A 25,454-nucleotide genomic window follows, 5' to 3' on the forward strand; every position below is an offset into this window, starting at 1 on the left:
CAGACGTATAGTAAATATGTCGGTGGTTTACCTGGCCATAATCGGTAAATGTGGCTTCGGCACTAAACAAGATACATAATACATCTGGAGTATCCTGTCTTAATGTCACGTGCAGAAGTTAACACTATTCTCATAGTCGTTGCCATGCAGCTCTTGATGGAGAGAGGTGTAATAAGGATGGAACCTATGTCGAGGGAGAATGTTTAGGACATTTACCTGATTCATGCCACATCCTCGTGCGATTGCGTGGGAGCTAACGCACAGATCAACTGCTACAGCATCAATAACATTAATGTCCACCTCTTCTGTCGTCACTTGTTTCCATCTGATACGTTGTCTGGGTGTTACACTACCACTTTCACGTAACTGGTTGGAGAATTTTATAAATAATTGCCGAGATGGTTGACGTCTGTTGCAATATATTGCCACCTACATCGCACAAAAACGAGTTACTTTCTTCCTACACTCTCCAAACACCATGAGCACGTCGGCTTTTTCTGCATTGGTAAATCTCATCATCTATTCCCGATCTGCTGCTTGGACTGTCACACACTAACTGCCTAACAAGTTGAAATCCACCCAAGGAAAACACAAGCACAACGTAAGCAAACATAACAACATCGTAACTAACAACTACGCAGGTCGAATGGCGCAAACAAGATTCGATGTAGAAACTTTCAAAAATACGGTATTTCGTAAACGACTCTCACTAGAATCCTGTAATAGACGCCATTGACATGCTAATGTACCCTACTTTTAGTTCGTTAATGACAATAGACATTGTCCCAATAAGAAATTGTATATTTGCGCAAAAACTACACTTTCCAATTACTATTACAACCCGTTTATTTGCTAAGAATAGGTGACCCTAACTACCGATCCATTATGTGAATGCGGGGCAAGTGTTAGGTTATTCGTCCTGTATATATAAGTGGATAAAATTAGTGTTTAATGAGTTTTTAATGTTTAATAGGGGGCAATTACTAACACTAACATGAAGGAAGTGGGGACTGGTAGCTGGAAATTTTTCTTAATTTTACAACTGGGCCCACTCATCTCTTCCAGAAATCAGTTAAAATATTGTATTATGGAAGCATACGGTTTTGAGGTAATCTTTCCCAAGCATGCATCCTTTATTAAAGATCTACTTGGTCCTTTTTATGAAATTACTTCTTTCTATATTTTGGTGATACATTTTTAAGTTAAATCTTGATACGGTTCTTTCGTTTGTTTGGTAGAGTGATACAAAATCGATATAACGATTCTAAACACTGAATCTGTACTAATAATGCTTAGAGATGGTGCTGCGAAATGTTCAAACTAAATAGTGAAACGGCTCTGACTGGGGGATTTGTTCATATCTCAAAAATGCATTCCGTGGTTGACAAGAGTTGTAGCTGTCCTTCGGATTGGAAATTGTAGCATATCAGTCATACATTTCAGGTCTCAACACAAGTGACTTTAACATTTTTCTGAAGCTAGTGAAATAGATAGACAAGCCTTAGCTGACAGTGAACAAGTTGAGGGTCTAAACGGAATATTTGAAATTAAAAACCTGTTCCGAAGCTCACAAAGAGAAAATGTTATATGTTATATATATATGTTATATATATATATATATATATATATATATATATATATATATATATATAGGAAACTATGGCGTTTCATGATACTTCTAAATTCATTGGGAAGCAAAATATTTGTCAGTTTTATGGAACATCGTATAAAAGAATGAATGATAAAACGGACGGCTTTCAGCGCACTGAAAAATTTTAGGGCATTTTTCCAAGTCATATAACTAAACACAGTGAGTCCATAGAGCTGTGAATACGAGCCATATTCGACTCGACACTGTTCGTGTATGTTTGAGACAAAGTCTCACATACATATATTGATAACTCAGACGAGAGGAGACGAAAGTGCTGTCACCATCTGTTACATGAATAGCACAATACGGACATGAGGCATTCATTATCAGTCACAATAATACAGTCTCCTAGAGTTTCTAGTTAGCATCACTTATAATGCAATACAATCAGATGTACGAAATGCTTTGGGAAATATAATGGTCGCTGATAAGGTCGACGTAAGTTGTTTGTTTGGACTTCAGGTCTTCTGTAGCTATTATAGGTCGTGTTATGAATACTGATGTGCACATGGTGATTGTATGGCCTTTTAATGCAGTGATGAAGCTTTTGAAAGCTCTCTGAAAAGGAGAGGTGACACTGAAGCCCCGTTCAGCGGTAAGTGTAACACACGAATTTCGTTACTCTAATCATCTCGCCTGATTAACCGTTGCGGCTAGGGCGCGCTCGCCTCGCGCACATACATAGCCTGGACGGGTGTCAATGCACAGATTACTTAAGCTGTCATAGTTTGTACGCATCAGTGTGTAGAGTATAGTGAACACTCCAAATTAGTGAAATTTTCAACACACGCTGATGATACTGAGTTATTAAATCGAGCCGTAAATCACACATGATAGAAGCAGACAGGCCTATTTGCCAAGATATTCTGGTGCTTGTGAAATGACCAAATGACTGATGAAAAGCTCTCTCGTTTCCAGTCGAGTGGCAGTTACACAGCACCGCTACCCAGTATTTTAACACTGACAGCCGGGCCGAAACCCGAGAGCCTTTTGCAACAGCATACACCGAAAAAGTATACCGTACTTCAACTTAATGGCTGGCAATATTGCAAATTATTCCAAAGGAGCTTAGGTTACAAGGGAATGGGTTACACTTACCTTGTGACTACGCCCCTAAGAAACAAAATTATTGGTATTACACCGAAATTTCTATGCCATAAATATCAAGTAGCTTACTCGTAAAGTAAATTTTCAATCAAGCAACTACCAGTGTTATTCCGTTAATTACCTGTAATAAAGGTTTGTAGAATATCTTTCTTTGTTTAGAAGTATACAAATGGCTATAGTTAGTGAAAATAGAACGAGGTCGAGCAAACTATTATCTTTTTTATTTATGTATTTTACAATAATAAAACTTTAGGCCGATGCATTTTTTTCAAAAGACTAAACTGTAAAATGTAAATTTCATAATCTCTTCGAAAACATCACAGTAGAAGGGACTCCTAAAGTATGCACCAGAATAAGCCAAGATTTATTCACTAGATGCGACAACAAACGACTGACAAAAAAATACACAGCATTAAAAAGCGAGTTTTCGAAATTCTAGCAGTAGTGATTCCAGCTGTAAACACTTTAATTTTTTGCAGAACCACTGTTACCATTAAAAGTAGACAGACAACAGAAAGGCACAAATCATTTCGTTTTCAAACATGAATTACTTTTATTATGCTTCCCTTTCCCATTCATAGTGCGCCATTGAGAGCTGGAACAGAAATTTAGTAGTTGATGGAAACAAAGTCAGTCTCGTTGAAGACGTTGAAATGTGTATGACCTACTGAGGTTATGTGGGGACGGGGTTTGGGGGAGGGGGCGGAGTGCACATTAAAGACCACAGCGCTGTAGACAATGAGGCCACTGTCACCTCCGTGAACACGTCATTGTAGATGTAGGAGGAATCTCCATTTGCTTGTCATGCAGTCTGGCTTTGGTGATTCCCAGTAGGTAGGCCAATGCTGTAATTGGGAGACTTCAGAAGATCTGTGATCACATGGATATTAATTTTTGGAGATATACTGGCAAACTAAGCATTATTCTGAAGTACTTTAAGAAGGAATTCTTTCTTGGCATGTGTGAAAATCTTAGTGAGGTAGAGAACGGCGTTAAAAGTGGCTAACAAGTGATTACATTGGAGGAAAGAAGCACAAGAACCATCCAATCAAACATAATTGTAACTCCAAAGGGAATTTTGCAGATCTTCAACGGTAGAAGACAAGTGCTCCAGATGTGACTATTATGGGACACAGCGTTTCTATTCGTGAATGAGATACTTCGACGTCCACTAGGAGGTCACTACAGACCTTTTCTGTGAGTGTAGTTAATAGCTATCACTGATAATGCGAGCATCCACCAATACCTGGCTTCATAGACGCTTACTGTGAAGCCACACAGCCTCTCTTCACAGGCACTCCAGCTAAACGTACACTGATTGGCATAAGCGTTAAAGCCCCATAGCAAACGTTCCATTTGTCTCCATGTGATAACTAACACACAATAAAATCAGTTTTTGCGATGCAGATTATACCCAAACTGGCACACATCATGTTTTATAATGCAATATGTACTTCCAAACGGTCATTTAATTGGGTCTTTAACGCTGCATGATAACTGCATACAATATTCGCTACTGCCAATGACTTCGTATAACTTATTCGTCACCTTTCCTTTTATTACGGTGAGGGGGGCATGTTCCTTTCTGCAGCCTCGGAAGCTCATGACATAAATTTGTCCTTCGCTAAAAGCAGCCGCCGAGTAGGTACAGGACAGGAATTTCATTGAATCCTATCTCTACACTGCAGTTGTTCTGGTCGGCAGCCTGCTTTCGGCAAAAACTGCGTTCTGGGAGACTCTAGGAGGATTTCTATTTCACTAGTTCAAAACCTCCAAAGCAAGGTGTAGCTCTCAGAACTCGTGGCATGGGAGCGAAGTTGTCTACGGCCATGTCATGAAGGAGTATTCGTTTAAATATGAGAAACGTGGAGTTTAATTGGTACACAATAACTATATCGCTGTAGTCGCGCTTTTACTCATGTGTCCATATGCAAGCCCTTTGGCTGGCTGGTGCTAGAAACTTGTCGAGTAGTGATAGAGACTTTCCGCCTTGCTTCCTGCACCACAGCACTGTCGGCTAACCATGACAAAAACCGTAAGAGTAGGAATTTGTTAAACTTACGTATAAAATTATAAATAGTGCTGGAGACTATCTTCAGGTGTGTCATCGAGAACGCACTCCACTTTAGCCAACCGCAGAAAGAGATGTCTCCATATTCAAGCCGAGTTCAGAGCTCAAGTTGGATTCTAAATTTACAGCCGCTACTGCCACCGCCTTCCAGATTCATATTGCTTGGGAGTAGTTAGCATGAGCCATTGATGCAGTCACAGAGCCGCAGGGAGCGCACTGCCACTAAGTTTACGTCAGGGTTCATTTGCGCAGATCTAACGTTCGCAGCCAGTTAGTTGCTACCGTCATGCACTCTGGCGATTGTATTGGAGCTCGTACTCGCTTTCTTTGGGATTCTTTTCGAAATCACTAACCATTTTCACAGTCATTGGCCGTATCTGTGTTATAACTTCATTTTACGCTTTCATGTGTCCAGCCTCATGTTCCAAGGCGATATTTCTTAATTTCAACATTTTGTTCACTTACTAAATGTTTACACGATTAATTCAGTGGGTAAATCAATTTTTCAGTGTCTTATAGCAATAAACTAAATTTTTATAGTGGTCGCTTCATTAATGTATTGATCTGAGGTGTTTTACTCACACTTCCATGCTTCATTAGGCCACGCCTTGTAGTTGTTTTCTTTCAATACGATATTATACGTTGTATGAATTGCTTCTCTTAAATTTTCATCGTCTAATGGGGAGGCTCTCTTCCCTGTAAGGCAGCTAGGATAAGGCTTCTGACATATTAGGGGTATACTAAACGGCTCAACTGACACCGCTATCAATGTCTGGTAATTATTAGTAGGCTGGGCTTTTTTTGTTTTCTTTTTAAACATAGTCTGTGATGGAAAGTTGCAAATGTTTCAGGACAAGTAACGTTGTAACTAGAAACAGTTTAATCACGAAAGAAAGTAAATATTTATTATGAACATAAAGTCAATAATATTGTAGTTTAATCACATTATTGTCACTGAGGTACATATTTCATTTATTATTATTAGTATCAAACGACATGTTTAAGTGTATTGTTAGTAACTGACGTTAACTAGGTTTTCCAGCTGCAGAGTATAAAAAAATAATAACCACACGATTTAGCTCCTCGAAGGACATTGTCAAAAACAAAACTACTTAAAGTCTAGTACGGCTAACAAATATATCACTGTAACATCGGCATCCAGTCCTTCACTTTACCAAAATAATTCTATGTAATCCAGTTAAACACTGCGCAGTCCGACGCCTGTCTAGAGGGTACCGGGACATGTAATGGTTGATTTAAAATTATTTCTACTTCAAATTTTCATTTCCAGTATTCGTGTACCCACTCCTATGTCCTACATGCGGGTAGAATCATAACCTCAGAACTAAGTGGAGAATCACGTGTTAGGTCCTTTATCACGTGGATAAAGGACAGACACTCTCTCTGATCCTATCCCACGGCGAAGCAAGACGTCTTTCCTTTCATTTCTCCTGTAATGGTTTCCGCAATTTGTTGCTCCACCAGATGATATCTACCACGACCATCTTGACTGTCTCGTGGTTTGTTCTACAATCCTACGGCATTCCCACTTGTACTCAGGTTAGTTATATACAAGGTGTTTCTGAAATGAACGTAAAAAATAAGAGCGCTGGTAGAGGGGGTCATAAATAGCATATTTCACATAGCAACCAATGTCGCATCCCTTAGCGTACGGCGCAAGGTGTTGAACAGCATCACGCGGCCCCAAGTGAGTCTGCGTGCAACATACTATCCAAGCCGTTATAGTAGCAGGTCTGAAAGACAACGATTTCAATGTATTTGTAAAATCAAGGTAAAAGAGACGTCGGAAGGATGTTTTATGACCTTTATTTGCAAACACTGTAGTCGACATTGTTGAAGATATACCAGGCGGGATATCAATACCGGTTTTCCTCCTCTTGTTTGATAGGTGTTGCATAGAAGGCAGCATCTGTGCTCACTGCGGAGTCACATTCGCCTGCGTCAGTTAGTCGTCAAACGGTGACAGTTTTGTGTTTGGTACTGTGTGGAGCAGACACGAAGTGGAGCGCTATTCTTGAGAGGAAAGCACATACGTTCTTTGTGCTTACGGGGCGGCGGAAGGCTGACGCTGCTCAACGTTTGTACGTTCGGCAGCTTCCGAATCGTCGAGTGCCAGACCCACGTAGATTTACTGCCATTCACAAGCCCCTACGAGACACAGGTTAACTTGAAATAACTTTTCCACTGCCACGTTTTCGTAATGGCACATGTGCGTTTAAGGCCTACATCGAAACCCAGTGTATTGATTTTGTGTTACAGATGCTAGGGTGATCAACAAGATAGCTACGCCGTCAACATTTGGGACGGCTTGGCAGGCGATAACCTGGTCTGTCCATACGTGTTCTCCCGGCGACTGAACTCAAGCAGATACTTAATCTTTCTACGAGAAACTCTGCCTGAGCTGTTGCAACATCTTCCACTCAACCTGCGACAGCGAATGTGGTGCCGACATGATCGTGCACCTGAGCACTTCGCACATGCAGTGCCAATGCGTTGGATGAAACCTTTGGTGAGAACTGGATAGTGCGCAGAGGGCCCGACTGCATGTTATCCTGACTTGACGCCCATCAATTTTTTCTTCTGGGGCCACTTGAAATCTGTTGTCTATGAAACACCCATTGAGACTGATAGAAAGCTGGTAACACGCATTATAGCAACGGCCGATGCAATTTCCACTTTGTCATGAGTGTCTAAAAGATTGCGACATTCACTCCAACGTCGTTACTCGGCGTGCATTCAAGCATAATAACGTAATTTCGAACACATTTTGTGACGGATTTTAAATAAAGGTTGTAAAACTTCCCTCTGATTTCTCATTTACCTTGATGCCACAAATACACCGAAAACGTTGCCCTGCAGACTGCTGTCTTAACGGCCGGGATGACATGTTGTGTGCCTACCCTGTTGGCGGGGTGCGACGCAATTCAACGACGCCTTGCACCTTACGCTACGGGATGCGGACATAGATTGCTATATGAAATATGCTTGTTATGAACCACTCTACCAGCCCTCTCATTTTCTGCATTCATTTCAGATACACCCTGCACAGTTTGGGTTTTGACTCTAAATCTTCTGTACTGTTTAGAAGTCTTTCCAGGTGCCTACTTTCCTGGTAGTCATTTCCGACACCACTCTGCACCTGCACTAACCGGTGTTCGGATTGGGATACCGTAGATCGGACAGCTATTTTTTCATACCAAGCTTTGCCACGAATCAGACGCCAAAGCCACATGGCGTGCGCTTGATCGTGGCCTACTGCTGAATCAGACCTTTTACTACGAGGAGGAGGCCGTTTCTACACACCCACACGACCTCAGAATGCGAGCCCGTTCTGTCTAGGCCCATGTTCTGCACGCTGATTGCTTGTGTCTGTCACCACAGGGCACCAGGCGTCCGCCGAGTTGTACGTATTCCAGTGCCACTTGGGCACAATACCAGCAGATCTGACACTCAGCTGCGTGCCACCGGCCGTACAGCTCCTCTGCTGGTCCACACTTTGCCGCCGCGCCGTTGGGGTCAGTTCTGTCTTGCGGCGGTCTGCTAGTTATGAATCGGTCCACTGTCTGGCCTATAGCTCTGAGGTTCATTGCCCGGAGTTGTTCGCTCTATATTACGTCTACGATATCACCATGTGACACGTTTTATGTTGAGTGCCACGAAAGCCACAAACCCTTCCACCAAGGATGCTGCGGAGGCAGAGAACATTGTAGGAGGGCACTGAATTTTTATTTCCAGGTCCTGTGGCTGAGATGTGGTGTTACTGTTTTGCTTACTTGTGATGCTTTGGTAAAATATTGTTTCAAATCTGAATGGATAAAATGCCCACTATGCGCTCGCAAATCGAGGGCTGAGCGCAGGCGAGCAGTAGTGATCCTCTCCGAACACTACTAGATAATAAAGCAGCTTTCAGTCTCAAAAGTCTAGAATTACAAGAGCAGCTGCAGTCAAAAGAAGCACCGGCATCAGCCCAAAACGTAGAGTATTCAAGCAACCCCTGAAGATATTCTAGAGCACGTATTTGGTCCTCTCCTTATACTATAACCCAGAGAATTATTCAATTTTTCTGCAGTCCCTTTCATCCCTCCCTTTTTAGAAAGAGCCTCTGACAATGCTGCCACGTTTTCGCAAAGTGTTCACGATGATGGCAGAACGTGACCGTCGCCTGATGAGTTTCAACTAAACTTGACATGCTTTTAGCTGTCAGGAGGTATTCGAACGTATGTCGAATCACTTCAGGGACTGAAAATGGCGGCAGTTTTCATGTGTTGGCTAAGGGGTCAGCAGACCAGTACTCCGACTAGAAGGACGTGAGTTTCTTTCAAGGCAAGCTGTACACCCTTCGACAGTCATCTGCTGAAGGATTTCAATCTTTTGCCGACCACATATAAATTATTTCTCGATGTTCCAACACTCTTTGGTCAGAGAACACAAGGAATAATGTCACAGGTGACGGATTGGAGACATGGCGATACTGAAGATTGTCAGGAGGATAAATCAGCAGTTTAGTCGAGAGATAAAGGTGGCGTTTCGCCTCCTCGCAGAACTGAGTCCTGCCATGTTTTCACAACTAAGACTAATTGTAGGCATTTCAAGCACCCGGCTAATACAGCCAATAGGTGTTGAGCGCCATGTTGTTTCTGTAGTAGCAAGATTGCCCCCTTCAGTGCCGACTGCCATTGATTGCGAAAGAGACAGGACCAAGGCTACGGAGAATTTCGAGGTTCCATAGGTAAAAGGAGATATGGGCCGCTAAATGTAATGGGGTGGGTGTTAGTAGCGTGGTGAATGTCCAGTTAAGTCATTAGAACCATTTTAGTGGGATAACAGTGGAGGCAGACGTGACTGTTGAAGGCGACATTAGAGCTAGACCTGTTACGTCAACTAAAATCATTCAAACCATTTTCGTGGGCTAACAAAGACGGCATACGTGATTTTGGAAGGCGACATTATAGTTAGACCTGCTAAGATTCTGACAGTCATTGGTGCTCAGCTGATCATACTACACTCAAACTGCATCCCTGTCATAACAGTGGGTGAGAGAGAGAGAGAGAGAGAGAGAGCCGGCCGGAGTGGCCGAGCGGTTCTAGGCGCTACAGTCTGGAAACTCGCGACCGCTACGGTCGCAGGTGCGAATCGTGCCTCGGGCATGGATGTGTGTGCTGTCCTTAGGTTAGTTAGGTTTAAGTAGTTCTAAGTTCTAGGGGACTGATGACCTCAGAAGTTAAGCCCCAAAGTGCTCAGAGCCATTTGAATTTTTGGAGAGAGAGAGAGAGAGAGAGAGAGAGAGAGAGAGAGAGACTATTAACCCATTTGAATCAAGTCCTGCCAAGCTAGAGTTTGGTGAAAAATAACATGTTTTTAAACGGAAATGTTTGAAAGTAGTGGTTGCATTATTTACAGTGTGCACCCGGTATCTGGTAAGGATCCCGCCCAGCGCAGCAAAACTCCAGAGGAGGACGGAAAAGCTTGTCTTAGCTAGTTTATTCAGTGGATTTCTTACACCTCCTGATTTTCTGCCGATAAGATGCAGTCTTACGTTCCCCTTCCTCACAATACTTACGAGTGACTGTTCCAATTCGAGTTTCTCGTAATTGATTCCCTAGGAACTTAGTTGATTGGAAAACTTTTAAATTTTTATGATTTATTGTGTAACCGAAATTTAACGTGGCTTTTTAGCTCTGTTCAAGAGGGACTTACGCTTCTTATTGTTTATGGTCAACTGCCAGTCTCCACACTTTACTGACCTCTTTTCAAATCTTTTTGAAATATGTATTCATTTTGCGACTTAACTAGACCGTAAATAATTGCATTCTCTGCAAGGTATCTAAGCGGGCTTTTCATATTGTCTCCTAAATCATTTACGTAGGGTAGGAACAGCTGAATGCCTACAAAATTTCCTTGATGAATCCCGTGCATCACTTATGTTTGACTTGATAACCTCCCTTCAATTGCTATGATCCCGGAACAGGAAATCACGAGTCGCGCAACTGAACCAGTCTACCATACGCTCTCTGTTTGATTAGAAGCCACTTGTGAAGATCGGTGCAACGATAGATTGTTGAATAAGTGGCGCTGTTGAGTAGATCAACGAGAAGATTACAATGGTCCTCTCAGAGCATTGCATCACATTTTGTAGGAACATATTGTTCGAAGAACGTTACGAAAAGATCTGATTTCAATATACACAACTGGAAGAAGCCAGAAGTGAAGTATGGTGAAGTCATCTTGGGGAACGATGAACAGCACCTCTTTCGGACTGTCGTTGACTTCCGGTCGCAAACTGTTTAATTCTGTGACGTAGTGCACCAACTGACTACAAAGGCTGACAGGACTACAAAGATGAGACCATCTCGCAAAAAAGGAGTACTCCGTGATACCACTTTAAACCACGTAACTTATTGTTGAAAACCAGTGCACCTGAAACTATACGTGGTGGAATAGGTACATTCCTCTGGGTGGCAAGTGGAATCCAGGAAGTTACTTAAATTATGTTTCTGGTAGATCTACTCCACCAAATGAAGTCGTTTCACGGCAAACGATGTCTTTGCAGGTCCTAGAACATGAATGCAGTAATGTTTGTCCCAGTTTGTATAGATAATTAGAAATTATAGCCCTAAATCGTACAGTACTGGCAAGTGTACAACAAATCGCCCATACTGACCAGTCTAATAAAGGAGCTACTAAGTTTCTTTAAAGCTCAAAGAAATGCAGAAAGCATCCTGCAAAGAATGGAAAGACGTTGCTGACCTAAGACGTACATACAACCATGCCACAACCTTTTTATTTTATTTCCCACTAATTTCGTAGGACTAAGTAGAGGATCAAATCCACATGGTCATGGGGATTTCAATACATGAAATGAACAATATGTAACTGGAAACTGCTTAATGTTTTCGAGGTACTCCTCAACAGAATACAATGAGTGGAACGTGAGGATATTCAACAGTTGGCACTCAAAATTCCGTAGATTATTGCTAACATTTCGTAATTCTTGAGGTAGCTTATTGAAAATGGATGCAACAGAATATTGCACGCCTACCTGCACAAGAGTCAGGAAGTGCGATCCAAATGCGGTCAGGATTTTGCCTAATGTTTGCTGATTTAAAACTGCTAGTTCTTGGAAATAGGCTCATATTATTAACAACAAACGACACTAAAGAAAATATATAATGACAGGTCTGAACAGGTGTCGACAAGAAGTTGGCGGATTTACACCATATAATAGTCGCTCTGCCCTTTTCTGAGCCAAAAACATTACGAGAAGAGTTACCCCAGAAAATAATGACTTACGTCATAAGCAAATGCAAGTAAGCAAAGTACACTTACTTTCCTGTTGAATTGTCATATTGCGGATACTTTCCTTATGGTAAATATAGCAGCATACAGATTGTGAAGCTGATCTTCAACATGGGCTTTCCATTACAGCTTACTATTGTTGTGTCTAGACAAGACAGCCTAGACACAATGAGAGGAAGCCGAAGGGCACGCGCTAAGCTAAAGCAGATGGGCGTGAGATCTGAAACAGGATACGTAATGAATGCTATAAAGAAAAGTACGTAGCTTCTGGAATACTTAACTTTAATCCATCCTTTTGGTACATCTGGAGATTGTGGCGATACAAGTGAGACTCTTTAGATACATGCAATGTTACTAACGGCGCCTTGCTAGGTCGCAGCCATTGACTTAGCTGAAGGCTATTCTAACTATTGGCTCGGCTAATGAGCAATTCTTCGTCAGTGTAGTCGCTAGCTACCTTGTAGTGGCGCTAGGTCTGCGATCACAAAGTGGCGACACGCTGGTCCGACATGTACTAATGGACCGCGGCCGATTTAAAACTACCACCTAGCAAGTGTGGTGTCTGGCGGTGACACCACATTCCTCCCCCGCAAATCGGCGAACGGTCGTGTTATAAGGCTTCCGCCCGCCGTGGGGAGGACCCCATGTTGACGTATGCGATGAGGTGGGGAGCCTAACAACAGGCGAGGCTGTGCCACCCGCACCCGGCCATTCGGTCCGAGGGGATCTAGGAAACGCCTGAAAACCTAGTCCAGGGTGCGCGTCAACATGCGGTGGATGCGCCCGTAAAGAGACAGGAGCGGCCGAAGGGTCGACCTCCATTGCGTCGGGGTATCCGACGCGCGATGACGTCATGTGGTCCGGAGCGGACAAGAGTTCCATGGCGGAGGACAGCTGGTCACGGGAAGCGATCGGCGGCGCGTGACCAAGGGAGGCGCTTGGCGGCTGCAGCGAAGCGTCCACTGCGGGCGGCGCCGGCTGGAGGACAGGCGGCGGCGGCGGAGGCGGCAGCGGCGCGTCGCCGTGGGGCAAAATGGAAGGCATCGTCGGTAACACCTGGGGATGAGGCGAGCCAGTAGATGGGTCCCCAGGGCGCCGACCGGACAGCACCGTCGCTGAAAGCAGACGGGGAGCGGCAGAACCCGTGCGACGACAGAGGCGCAGCTGATTGAGATGCCGACGCACCTCACCAGAGGCCCCCAAAACCAAATACATCGCGCGGCCGAGGCAGCGAAGAATGCGCCCTGCGAGCCAACGCCGCGAACCTCGATAGTTGCGATAGAATACAACGTCGCCTGGAGCAAAAGCAGAAGTCTGCCGCTGCACAGGAACTTGATGCGGCGGATGCAGCAAAGACATCAAGGTTCGATGAGGACGACCGTGGAGCAACTCAGCCGGCGAGCGACCATCTCGGGGCTGAGAGCGATACGATGACAAAAAGAGCTACAACGCGACCTCCCGAGAATGCGACTCTTTCAACTTCTACATCTGTCACTTGAAAGTCCGGACCAATCGTTCAGCGGCACCGTTTGACTGAGGCGAAAACGGCGCGGATGTCAGATGTTGAATACCATTGGCCTGGCAGAATGACTGAAATTCTGCGGACATGAATTGTGGGCCATTGTCGGAAACAATAGTGTGTGGAAGACCTTCAATGCAAAAGATTGCAGACAACGCTTGGACGGTGGCAGATGACGTCGTGGAAGACATCCGGAAAACAAAAGGAAAATTACTGAAGGCATCTAACACAATTAACCATCTAGCATTCCAGAATGGACCAGCAAAATCGATATGCAAGCGTTGCCAAGGGGAAGTGGCTTTCGGCCATGCAAAGAGTTTCCGCGGCGGTGCGGATTGTTGTTCGGCACACGCCATGCAAGAAGAACACATTTTCGCAATCGCAGCATCGATTCCGAACCAAGTACAGTGCTGACGAGCAAGTTGTTTCGTTCGCACTATACCCCAATGTCCTTGGTGAAGAAGCCGCAAAACAGAGGACTGTAACGAACGTGGGAGCACGACTCTGGACTGATCATTATCAGAACGCAACAACAAAACACCACGTCAAACAAAAAGTCTCTCCTTGTGAGCAAAAAATCGGCGAACCAACGGATCCTCGATCCGAGACTTTGACAAAGGCCATTGCGTAGCAACAAAACGCAAAACGGTAACAAGGACCGGGTCAGCAGCTGTGGCTGTAGCTACACGACGAAAATCAATCGGAAACGATTCGACCACGTCATCAGTTTCCGTATCAATGAACATGCAAGGAAGTTCGGAAGAATCGAATGCTCTATCCTCAGCAACAGGCAAACGGGACAACGCATCGGCGTTTCCGTGCTTACCAGTGGACCGATACAAGGTATCGTAGTGGTACTGTGAGAGGAAAATAGACCAGCGAATGAATTTCTGCGCTGTACGCGGAGGTACAGGCTTGTTCGGATGAAAAAGCGATGTCAAAGGTTTGTGGTCTGTGATGATGGTAAAGTGACGACCATACAAGAAATCATGGAACTTAGTAACACCAAACACGAGAGCCAAAGCTTCTTTCTCTATCTGGGAATAATTTCTTTGTGCAGACGAGAGCAATTTGGACGCAAAGGCAATAGGGCGATCATTCGACCCATCTCTGTGCGCAAGCACAGCACCGATCCCGAAATCTGATGCATCTACCATCAACAAAACGGGTTTCTGGGGATCGAATGGCGTAAGGCAAGTATTTGAAAGCAACGCCGATTTCAACTGGCGAAAGGCGCGTTCGCATTCCGTCGTCCAGACGAACGGAACACCTGTACGGAGTAAGCGATGAAGTGGAGCTGAAATGGAAGAGGCATTGCGCACATTCACTCACACCTTGTGATTCTAAATCGTGTAATGTTCTGGCGACCTCATCACGCAATGCGTGAGGAACATTGCGTGCTCTGAAAAATTTCGGTTGCGCGTCGACTTTCAGTTCCAAATGTGCTTCATAGTTCTGAGCGCAACCTAAGCCCGATGCAAAAATGTCTGCAAATTCTTCATACAGACGAGAAACACTGTCTGAAGGCACAGTCTGATTCACTGATAGGACCTGATTTACTATAGACATGTTAAACAACTGAAATAAATGTAAACCAAACAAGTTCACTGCAGTAGAAGAATGAAGAACGTAAAGTTTTGTTTGTCCCTTGTATGTTGCAAGAAGAGTGAACTGTCCTAACACAGGGATATTCTGACCTGAATAACTATTTAACTTAACATTTGCGGCACGCAATGGAGGTTTGCCCAGTTGTTTGTACGTGTCGTGATTGATCAATGAAACTGCAGCTCCGGTATCGAGCTGGAATGGTATGACCTCGCCATTAAAGTCCAAATCTACAAAAAGTTTATTGTCCTGCTGACGACAAGAGCGACTATCTCGTGCAATTTGAACTGATACAGGTACAGCATCACTTGCTAATTGACGCGATCGCTGGCGACGTCGACGCACACTTTGTGTGGGACGAACACAGTCACTGTTAGAGACAGTGGCACTGGACAAAGTGGAATTATCTACATGAATGTCCATGGGCGAAGGTTCACGAGCCTGAGTATTCTTGGTTCGATTCCGGTGCGAAGCAAAGGGCCTGGAATGGTTGTGATTGTCTGATCGGAGCTTTTTCTGGCAAACACTTTGAACACGTCCTTTCTTATTGCAGAAAAAGCAAATAGCTTGGCGTGACAGGCAATTTTCACGCGAATGTCTAGTAGCACACCGCGGGCATGATTTCACTGCATTTGTATGCTGGCGCGGCACACCTGGTTTAGAGCGTGGCGACAGCTGCGCGGACGTGCGCGAGGGCAGTGTACCTGTCTGTGCAGCGCGCCCGGCCGGCCGGTTAATCTTACACACGGCTGGCGAAGTTGCAAATGATTCCTGAGCAAAGTCAAGCGTGTCTTGTCTATCCAATATGTCTATCACTTGTTGAAGGGAGGGATTAACTAGTTTCCAAATCTGTTCCCGTATGCGAACATCAGAAACGTTCTGTGCTATTGCATCACATACCATAGTATCTGAATAAGGGAGTCCACATTCACACTCAAAAGCACAATCCCGAGTAAGGCCTTGCAATGTTGCAACCCACTCCCGATTAGTTTGACCGGCCATACGTTTTGTACGAAAGAAAGTATACCTTTTTGCAACTACATTAACTGTTTCCTTGAAATAGGCATCTAAAGCAGACAAAATTTCATCGTAGGACAGAGTTGCTACGTCGCGTCGGGGAAATAATTTCACTGTCACATGGTACGTTTCCACCCCTACACACGCCAATAAATGAGGCTGCCTATCGTTACCTTGAATTCTGTAGGCGGCGAGATGAAATCCAAACTGGCGTGACCACTCCGTCCATGTTCCTTAGCTGGGTCAAACGGCCTAAAAGGCGGTGCAACTGCGAGTTGTGGCTGCGGTTGCAGCGGAGCGGCGGCTGCCGCATCGTTTTGCAGTGCACGTTGACCCTGGACGAGATGTCCAAGGGCATCCAATAACGCCTGCGTCTGCTGATTCTGCAAGCGATAAAATTCGGACAGTTCATCTGGCGAAGCCATGACACACGTAAATGTAAGCAATTAGAAAGAACAAGACCCTTTCCGTTGACTCATCGCCAAAAATTGTGGTGTCTATACAAGACAGCCTACACACAATGAGAGGAAGCCGAAGGGCACGCGCTAAGCTAAAGCAGATGGGCGTGAGATCTGAAACAGGATATGTAATGAATGCTATAAAGAAAAGTACGTAGCTTCTGGAATACTTAACTTTAATCCATCCTTTTGGTACATCTGGAGATTGTGGCGATACAAGTGAGACTCTTTAGATACATGCAATGTTACTAATGGCCCCTTGCTAGGTCGTAGCCATAGACTTAGCTGAAGGCTATTCTAACTATTGGCTCAGCTAATGAGCAATGCTTCGTCAGTGTAGTCGCTGGCTACGTCGTCCGTACAACTGGGACGAGTGCTAGTCCGTATCTCGAGACCTGCCTTGTGGTGGCTCTCGGTCTGCGATCACACAGTGGCGACACGCGGGTCCGACATGTACTAATGGACCGCGGCCGATTTAAAACTACCACCTAGCAAGTGTGGTGTCTGGCGGTGACACCACAACTATCATCAGAATCCCTAGGGCTTTTGAATGTTCAGACTCATTAGTCAATTCTGTGCAATCAGAACATCAGTTTTAGTTGAATTCTGTGTTAGAAAGTGTAAAAACTGAGTCTTCCTATGAATTAGCATCAATTTATTTTCTGAAAGCCTTGGAATCATGTCTGGAAGTACACTATCAGACACTCAGTCGATGCTGCTGTCAATATTCTTCACCACTAAGCTGGTGTCATCAATACGGAATACAAACATTTCAAATCACCTTTCGTATCACATGGCATATCGTTTATATATAGGAATTATCGAGTATAAGTGCAAGTATTTTTGTTGGTAACTTAGTATAGTGCACTGAACAACGGTACGTAAGTATTTACTTCGTTTGCAGACTAATAATTATAGCTATTATGAGTAATCGGTTTTTAGATTGGTTAGTACCTCGAAGTACATGTGGCAAAAGCAAGAGTATTCTCATTTTTCCCTGGCCAGCACGTCGGCTGCTGAAGTGTAGACACATGAATGCATAACTATTAGACTATAGTGCGGGAATGTTCCATTTGCTAGTATGAGGAAAACCGCAGGTAGTAAATAATGTGATTTGTTTGTGTGAAGACTGTTAGGCTCAGAGAAAAAACCACCAACACACAGACGTAAAACATCTGCAGTATACACCCGTTACATCCTGGGTATATATGAAGCAGATGCGGTTCCAGCACTGACCTCTGAGGAATACCCACACTTCACTGTGCCACAATCAGACTACACAGTAGTTCCCTTTACTGCGGAGAATGCCCTTTGCCTATGGGTTCTTAAGGTATGAGGGGAACCGATTATAAGGTGCTCCTCCTATTCAGTCATTACTGAACTTATCCCGCAATATTTTGTGATCAACATAAGCAACTGCCTTAGTTAAATCAAATAAGATGACAATTGTTCTCAGATTTTTGATTAATCTGTCCACTGCCTCACAGAGAAAAGATAATATTGCATTTTCAGTTGTTAAAAAAACTTCTAAAATCAATCTGTATGTTTGACAGGAAATTATATGAACTGAAATGATCAATTGCCCTTTTTCATACAACCGTTTCAGTAACTTTGGCAAACACTTAGGGCACATTGAAAGGTCTAAAATTACCTTCATTATTTCTGCCTCCGTTTTTATAGAGCCGTTTCATTATTCAGCATTTAAATCTTCCAGAAACTGACCTCTCGTAAAGGAAAAATTACAGCTGTGTCTAATTACAGAGCTAAGGGACGCAGTGCAGTGCTTTAGTATGCTGTTAGGTACATAATCATAGCCCTTCGTCTTCAGCTATTTAGTTGTTAGTATCACTGAGGTGTATTTTCAGTATCAGTCTTGGAAAGCCGTTTTGGAAGAGAGTTCAAATTTCCCCCATAGAAATTAAGTTCTTAATTAATCCACTAGTTACATTCAGAAAGCGATTCCTAAATCCTGTACACATATCAATCTTATCAGTTGTTGGCCAGATACTTCGTTCACAACTGTCCATATAATCTTAATTTTATCCTGAGAATTAGCTACTCTGTTTGCATACATCATGCTTTTAGCCTCCTTAATGATATTTTTAAGCACCTCTTAATTGCCCTGCAGCTCTGTTGCCACAGCTTCTAACGCTTTGTTATAACCCTACTTTGTTCTACATGATATCCTTATCCCATTACTCAGTCACCCGCATTGTCTGTTAGTTGTAGTATCTGTCCGAAATGTTGTAATAGAAATAAACTTTCAAGAGCATCGGAAATGTGTTGAGGTTAGCATTATATCTGTCGTCTACGTCATCAGCCCTATAAATATTCAGCATTTTCTGTTCTTTAATGATGTTTAAGAAGATCTGTGTTGAAACTGGACTAAAATTCTAAATAGTGTGTAATTATATCCAACATGTGGGTGAGTATAAATTTCTTTTAGTGTTAAAATTTCTGTATCATTGTCTGAAAGACCATATGCCACTTTATTAATGGAATTTCCCTTTAGTAATGAAGCCTACAGAAAATTTTCTTGTAGTTATGCTACCGTTCCACTGCACTGTTGCAAGAAGGAAAGCATTCTTCATCAGACGCTTTCCTGTACAGTCACCTAGAAAATTAATATTAAAGTCACCACATAGAACTAATTTCTGTATTTTCTATAAAGTGAATCAAGAATTCTCTCTCCTTAACTCAGAGTTAGAGGGCCTGTCGATAACTAGAACAAAAAGTTTACGTTCAGTATATTCAACTGCTCCTGCACAACATTTAATTACCTTATCTACGTGATGTCTGTTCTTTCGGACATGTCCGAAGGTACGGATACCATTTTGATCCTGCAGCCATTATGAATCGAGACACAAAGCAATTAATGACATTTAGCTGGTAGTGGGTATTGATTTACTTCAATGGGGAAACTGAAAATTTGTGCCTGACCGGGTTTCGAGACCGGGTCTCCTGCTGATCAGATTCTTTTGTTTCTAGGGGTCGAATCCCGAGCCTTGGCCAAAGTGCCTTCTTCACCCCGCCCGTCACTGTGTCGATTACTCACGTGGTACTCTTTTGTTTTTATTTATTTTTTTCATTATTACAACTTCCTACACAAAAAAAACAGAATCGATGGTAATTCTACATGGCTTTCACCACTTAAAATGTAAAAAAGAATTCATTTCCAGTCGCTTCCTGCCACAATTTTTTGTTAGAAATAAAATTTGTAGCTGAGTCGTAAGTTGCATTGAGAAGTATCTTTATTTGTGTCTTGATGGTGACTAGTTTCGAACACCTGTGTCCATTTTAAAATGGTCCTTATCATAAGTTTGGCAATACAGGCGATAGCCTATGCACAAAAACTGCCCCTGCAGTGACGATCAAAGCGGCACTATAACGGACTCTACAACAGTCCACGTAGGACGGACATTTGAGAAATGAGTTCTTCAATGTCCGTGCTATGTGATCTATTTACTGTTATTGCAGGGGCAGTTTTTGTACATAGGCTATCGCCTATATTGTCACAATTACGATACGGACGCTTTTAAAGAGGACACAGGTGTCCGAAACTGGCCAATAAGTGACGATACCGTGGTAGGCGGAAACACTTCCAATATGCAGTGGCTATATACTGGTGGAGGGTAAGTGGGTCCCTATCACCCCCTCTATCTATAATGTAATGAACATAGTGGCATAACAACCGTGCAGTGGTATTTGACTGTGCTCTCGAACAGTAGAAGGAGTCCGGACGCAATAGAATGTAAGCCGAAAATGCAGTATGAATGTGGGTTGGTTGGTTCTGGGGAAGGAGACCAGACAGCGATGTCATCGGTCTCATCGGGTTAGGGAAGGACGGGGAAGGAAGTTGGCCGTGCCCTTTGAAAGGAACCATCCCGGCATTTGCCTGGAGCGATTTAGGGAAATCACGGAAAACCTAAATCAGGATGGCCGGACGCGGGATTGAACCGTCGTCCTCCCGAATGCGAGTCCACTGTCTAACCACTGCGCCACCTCGCTCGGTGCAGTATCAAGGTTCTGAGCTAGAAATGCTAATTGTGTTTTAAGCAAATGCCAGTTCGTTTGGTGACCATGACAGGTAAGTCTATGTTATAGTCTGATTATGGGAGAATAGTGACTGCACTGATCCGAGACACAAAGTCCAATACGAAACAGGCGCTCATTGGTGGATAACGTGATAGCACGAGGACACCCCAGCCATTGGTAGGACAGGAAGGCTAAGATGAAACCACACATTCTTACAAGAAGTTTGCGGTGATGCCCGTTCAAACGGCGCTGCAGTCAATCCTCTCCTGTGCATTAAAAAACATGTTGTAGTGAGATGCTCCCTCTTTAGAGTACCAGCCCCCAGATAACTGACAGTAATATAAAATTTACGCACATGTCTTAACTGGAAATTCACTCAACTGACATCGACAGGGATCAAGACTGCATAGCCGCAGACAGTAAAATAACAGAGACGTGAATATCTGTATTACGTGAGAGACAGTCGTATGGAGCGCCGAACCAATAATACAGACGTTTTTCTTAGAATATCGAAAAGTCTCAAACCCCCGAAGTCACTGAGGTGACAAGAGCCATGGGGTACCTCTTAATATCGCTTTCATAATGTGTGCAATATAGGAATCCATTCCGTGGAGTTGGCAGTCAGACTTAACATTCCGTCCCAAATACAGGTATGTGGTTACGGCATTCATATAACGTACAGCGGGCAAATGGGGACATTCTTTCTCTGCAATAAAAGCGGCCAGCTTAGATCCAACTGCCTGCGGCGGGTTTTTGTATTGGAGTCTTCATTTCAACAGCCTCCAAAATTGCCATTAGGTGATCTGGTTTCTACTGTTCACGAGATCGGTGCCACGTCCTCCCCCTGTGCAGTGGATCAACAGAGGGATGCGCAGCTTACTGATCCCGACTTTCCTCCTTTATCCTCGCAGCACGGTCCTGAAATTGTTGTTGCCAAGCCAGCATAAGATACGTCTTACTCCCTGAAGTAATTTTTTCGATGTATTTAGTAGTACTGACCCCTGCATTCCTGATGGGTTCGATAGTGCGAAAACAGCTACTGAGGTCTCTAATGTTTCTCCTAATATTCGTCTCCCGATTGGCGTAATTCCTTCGGAACCACCCAAGGTTGGGAATCCACTGAGCCTTCTGATGTTCCAATGATTCGACAGAACAAATTGAGGCGTCCCTGAACTTAACTGATTCCTTGATGTGATCCCTTCAGGTGACGTTGGAACGATCAACTGTTGATACTCCATTGGCGGCGATTGGTGGCTTGCCTTGTATCTGGTGCACGCATCGACGAAGGTAAATGTCTGTTGCTGAAATTACGGGATTTTGATAATTATGCCATTTCGTGGGCGACAGTGGGCGATACACATAAATCTTTGAGAGTTGTAAGTGACTATTCTCCGCTCCAAATGACTACAGTTAATGGGAAGTCGTTACAATGTCCTGGAACTTGAGCGGCGTTCCCTTAACTCCCTTCAGAAAGTTCGGGTTCTGTATACCTACGTCTTGAGCAAAGCATAATACATCGCTCAAATCTTTACCATATCCGTGATGATGGTTAGAAACTAAAACAGCTATTTAGTCGCTTTTTTATGGAAGTACCCTATTTTCGGTTTACTATACGAGGTAGTTGCCATAATGAAAATCTACTTGCAGCACCTTGGAAATAACTAAAATAACCATTGCTACAGCTACACATTTATCATAAACAATGTTATTCCTGCTTAATTCAATCGCAAGAAAATTTCCTTTAAATACGGCACTGAGCTTAAAATACCATTTGACAATGAGAGCCGCAGCTCAGTTTCTATCTTTCCAATTCGTTAATAGCTTCCTATCAGACATTTTTCGCACATTTCGCGTAGTTTTGCCCAAACGGTATTATGCAAGATTTTCAACAAATTTTTATTTCCAAATCTTTTTTTTTGTGTTCATATGTTCCTCAACATTAATATCAATATCGAGTTTCATTGAGGGTGTCTGAAGGAATGACAATATCTGGTAAAGGTTGCTTAGAATAATATTATTCTTCAGACACTCTTATATATGTCTATAGTGAATCACATCACTTCTCTTATCATATAATGTGGAAATCAGTTGCTTTGTAACTCCCGGATTGTTGTTGCTAGATGGTGGTACAATTTTCTCGTAACGTGATGGTAAACTGGAGCGAAGTTCATGTAAATTATCAACATACGTAAGATCTACTTCTACAATGAGCCCTTGTCTGATTCATCTGGTATGCTCATTACATGTCCACAAACATGCATGTAAAATCAGGTAGTGGATAGGCACTGCAACATGGTCCGGTGGTAAATACTGTTAACGTCGAGATACATAAGAATCATCCTCATTTACGCTATAATCAGCCATGATCCTACTCTTTGCAAGTGTATTTCTACGTGGACAGTGAGCAATACTGTCTCTCACGACATGCTTAGCAAATTTTTATTTTACTATGTCCCTAATGAGCTGAGATTTCACATTCACAGTTTTCCGAAATGCATACCATGGCAAGCAAGGTGAGGTCACATAACTGTCTGGATCTAGTTCCTATGTTTCAAAACAGAGTGTACGGAAAGTGTCTTGCATTCATATAAACTAAACATTTTGCATTCTCTTTGCTAATCCAATTCACTGAATATTGTTTCACTGGACAATAAGCTTTTGAATGACTCAGCCAGCAGCAACTGTCCTTCCAACCAAATGGATTCATCAACTCTAACCTCATAAGGAATCATCTCTTCACTATTATTAAGATTAAACAGCTCACTGATAAGTAAACACTCTCTTATTATTTTCTACTTTACAGACTTTAAACACGAGACTTAATTTTCTGGGGAGTATACCAGGAAATTGAAGGTATCTATAAAGCTAATTTTTTTATGTCACTACATTAACATACTGTAATAGACTGAATGTCTGTTTTATATTTTTCCATGTTTTCCACATCACCAAAACATGGCCTGGATTTATTTCAGTCGTTTCATCCTCTCATCTGCATAGGTCCATAATATTAGGAGGTGTGCTCAAAAATAATGCCTCCGAATTTTTTTTTTTTGTTTTCAATATCGGTTGAGGTATTGCATGTCATGCATATTATTCGGTGTATATTCGGTCCACTCGATTTTCACACTTCACTGAAGCACGTTGCAGCCCCCTGCCTCTAGAAGACTCTGAATTGTAGCGTGTAACATGGCTGTGTGTAGCATTACTAAATCGGTGCGTTCGAAACAGTGTGTTGTAATCAAGTTTCTAACTCCAGAAACTTCGTGCTCACATGGCACACGATTTCATTCAGAATCACAACTCCGGAACCTACGAGCGCTGCAACATCTGCAACTATCCTGCCCTCTGGGAAAATTGTCGTCGATCGTCGTTCATACAGTCCCGAGTCGACCCCATCCGATTTTCATCTCTTCCCGAAACTTAAAGAACACCTTCGAGGACTCCACTTTAATTGTGCTGAAGCGGTGCAACGAGAGGTGAGGTTGTAGCTCCGTCAACAAACTCGGATATTCTACTGGGACAGTTTCAACGAACTAGTCTCTCGTTGGGGAAAATATTTCCGTCGCCAGAGTGGCTACGTTGAGAAATAAATATATAGACGTGAAGAAAAAAGAACTCGAATTTTAACATTTTTTAAATTTTAAAATGTTTATGCGGTTCGAAATAAAAAATTGGGAGGCATTACTTTTGAACAGGCCCTCGGAAATTTTGGATTGTAATTCGTTAGAAAGTGAAAAAAAAGTTCAAATGTGTGTGATATCATATGGGACTTAACTGCTAAGATCATCAGTCCCTAAGCTTACACACTACTTAATCCAAATTATCCTAAGGACAAACACACACACCCATACCCGAGGGAGGACTTGAACCTCCGCCGTGAACAGCCGCACAGTCCATTACTGCAGCGCCTTAGACCGAGAAAGTGCAACACAATATGCACTGTAAAATGCACTGTAAAGTTTCAATTATATCTGTAATGTGCAACTACACGAAATTTGCATGTAAAATGGCAATGACTTCTGTGTTTCCCATCAGTCTGCTTGAAGCGTTCTTTATAGATGTTGCAGACCTCTGCTGTTCGAAAAACTTTTTCATTTCTCCACCGACAATCATCCGCTTGTTTTCCAACAAGTAATTTTTTATACCGTAGAGCTGTTTTCTAAACCAGTCTATGAAATCAACACGTCGGTACAACTGAAATAAAGAATATTCTTCATGGTAACTGTAGTGCAAATAGAATGAAATACCATACGGTTTGTGCACATGAATTTCGTCACTAACACCATCTTCAAACAAGCATTAGATGTTCGCATCAATGGTAAATGGAAGCTTTAATTGTTTATTATACGAGTTGAAGTTAATGCACTGCTTCTTCAGGTACTGCATTCTAGTACTGATAGCATTCAATGGCAAACAGTCAACTAAATGTGGAGTGAATTTCTTATTAGAACGAAAGTAAAGTAAACAAGGCTGACATACTTCAACCGAATGTTAATGAGCAATAATGCCACTACTTGCTAGCCTCAAAAGGATTTTAAGATAAGAGAATTAGTAAAGTTCTGTGTCTGCGACAAGCAACATTAAGACATACACATGCTTCTCGCGTTTATGATGTTTCCGGAAATTCAGTGGAACCCACCAGAAACATCTTTCCTTTCTGTCCTTGTGTCCCGC

Source organism: Schistocerca serialis, chromosome 3 (genome assembly GCF_023864345.2).
Source record: "Schistocerca serialis cubense isolate TAMUIC-IGC-003099 chromosome 3, iqSchSeri2.2, whole genome shotgun sequence".
NCBI classification, from domain to species: domain Eukaryota; kingdom Metazoa; phylum Arthropoda; class Insecta; order Orthoptera; family Acrididae; genus Schistocerca; species Schistocerca serialis.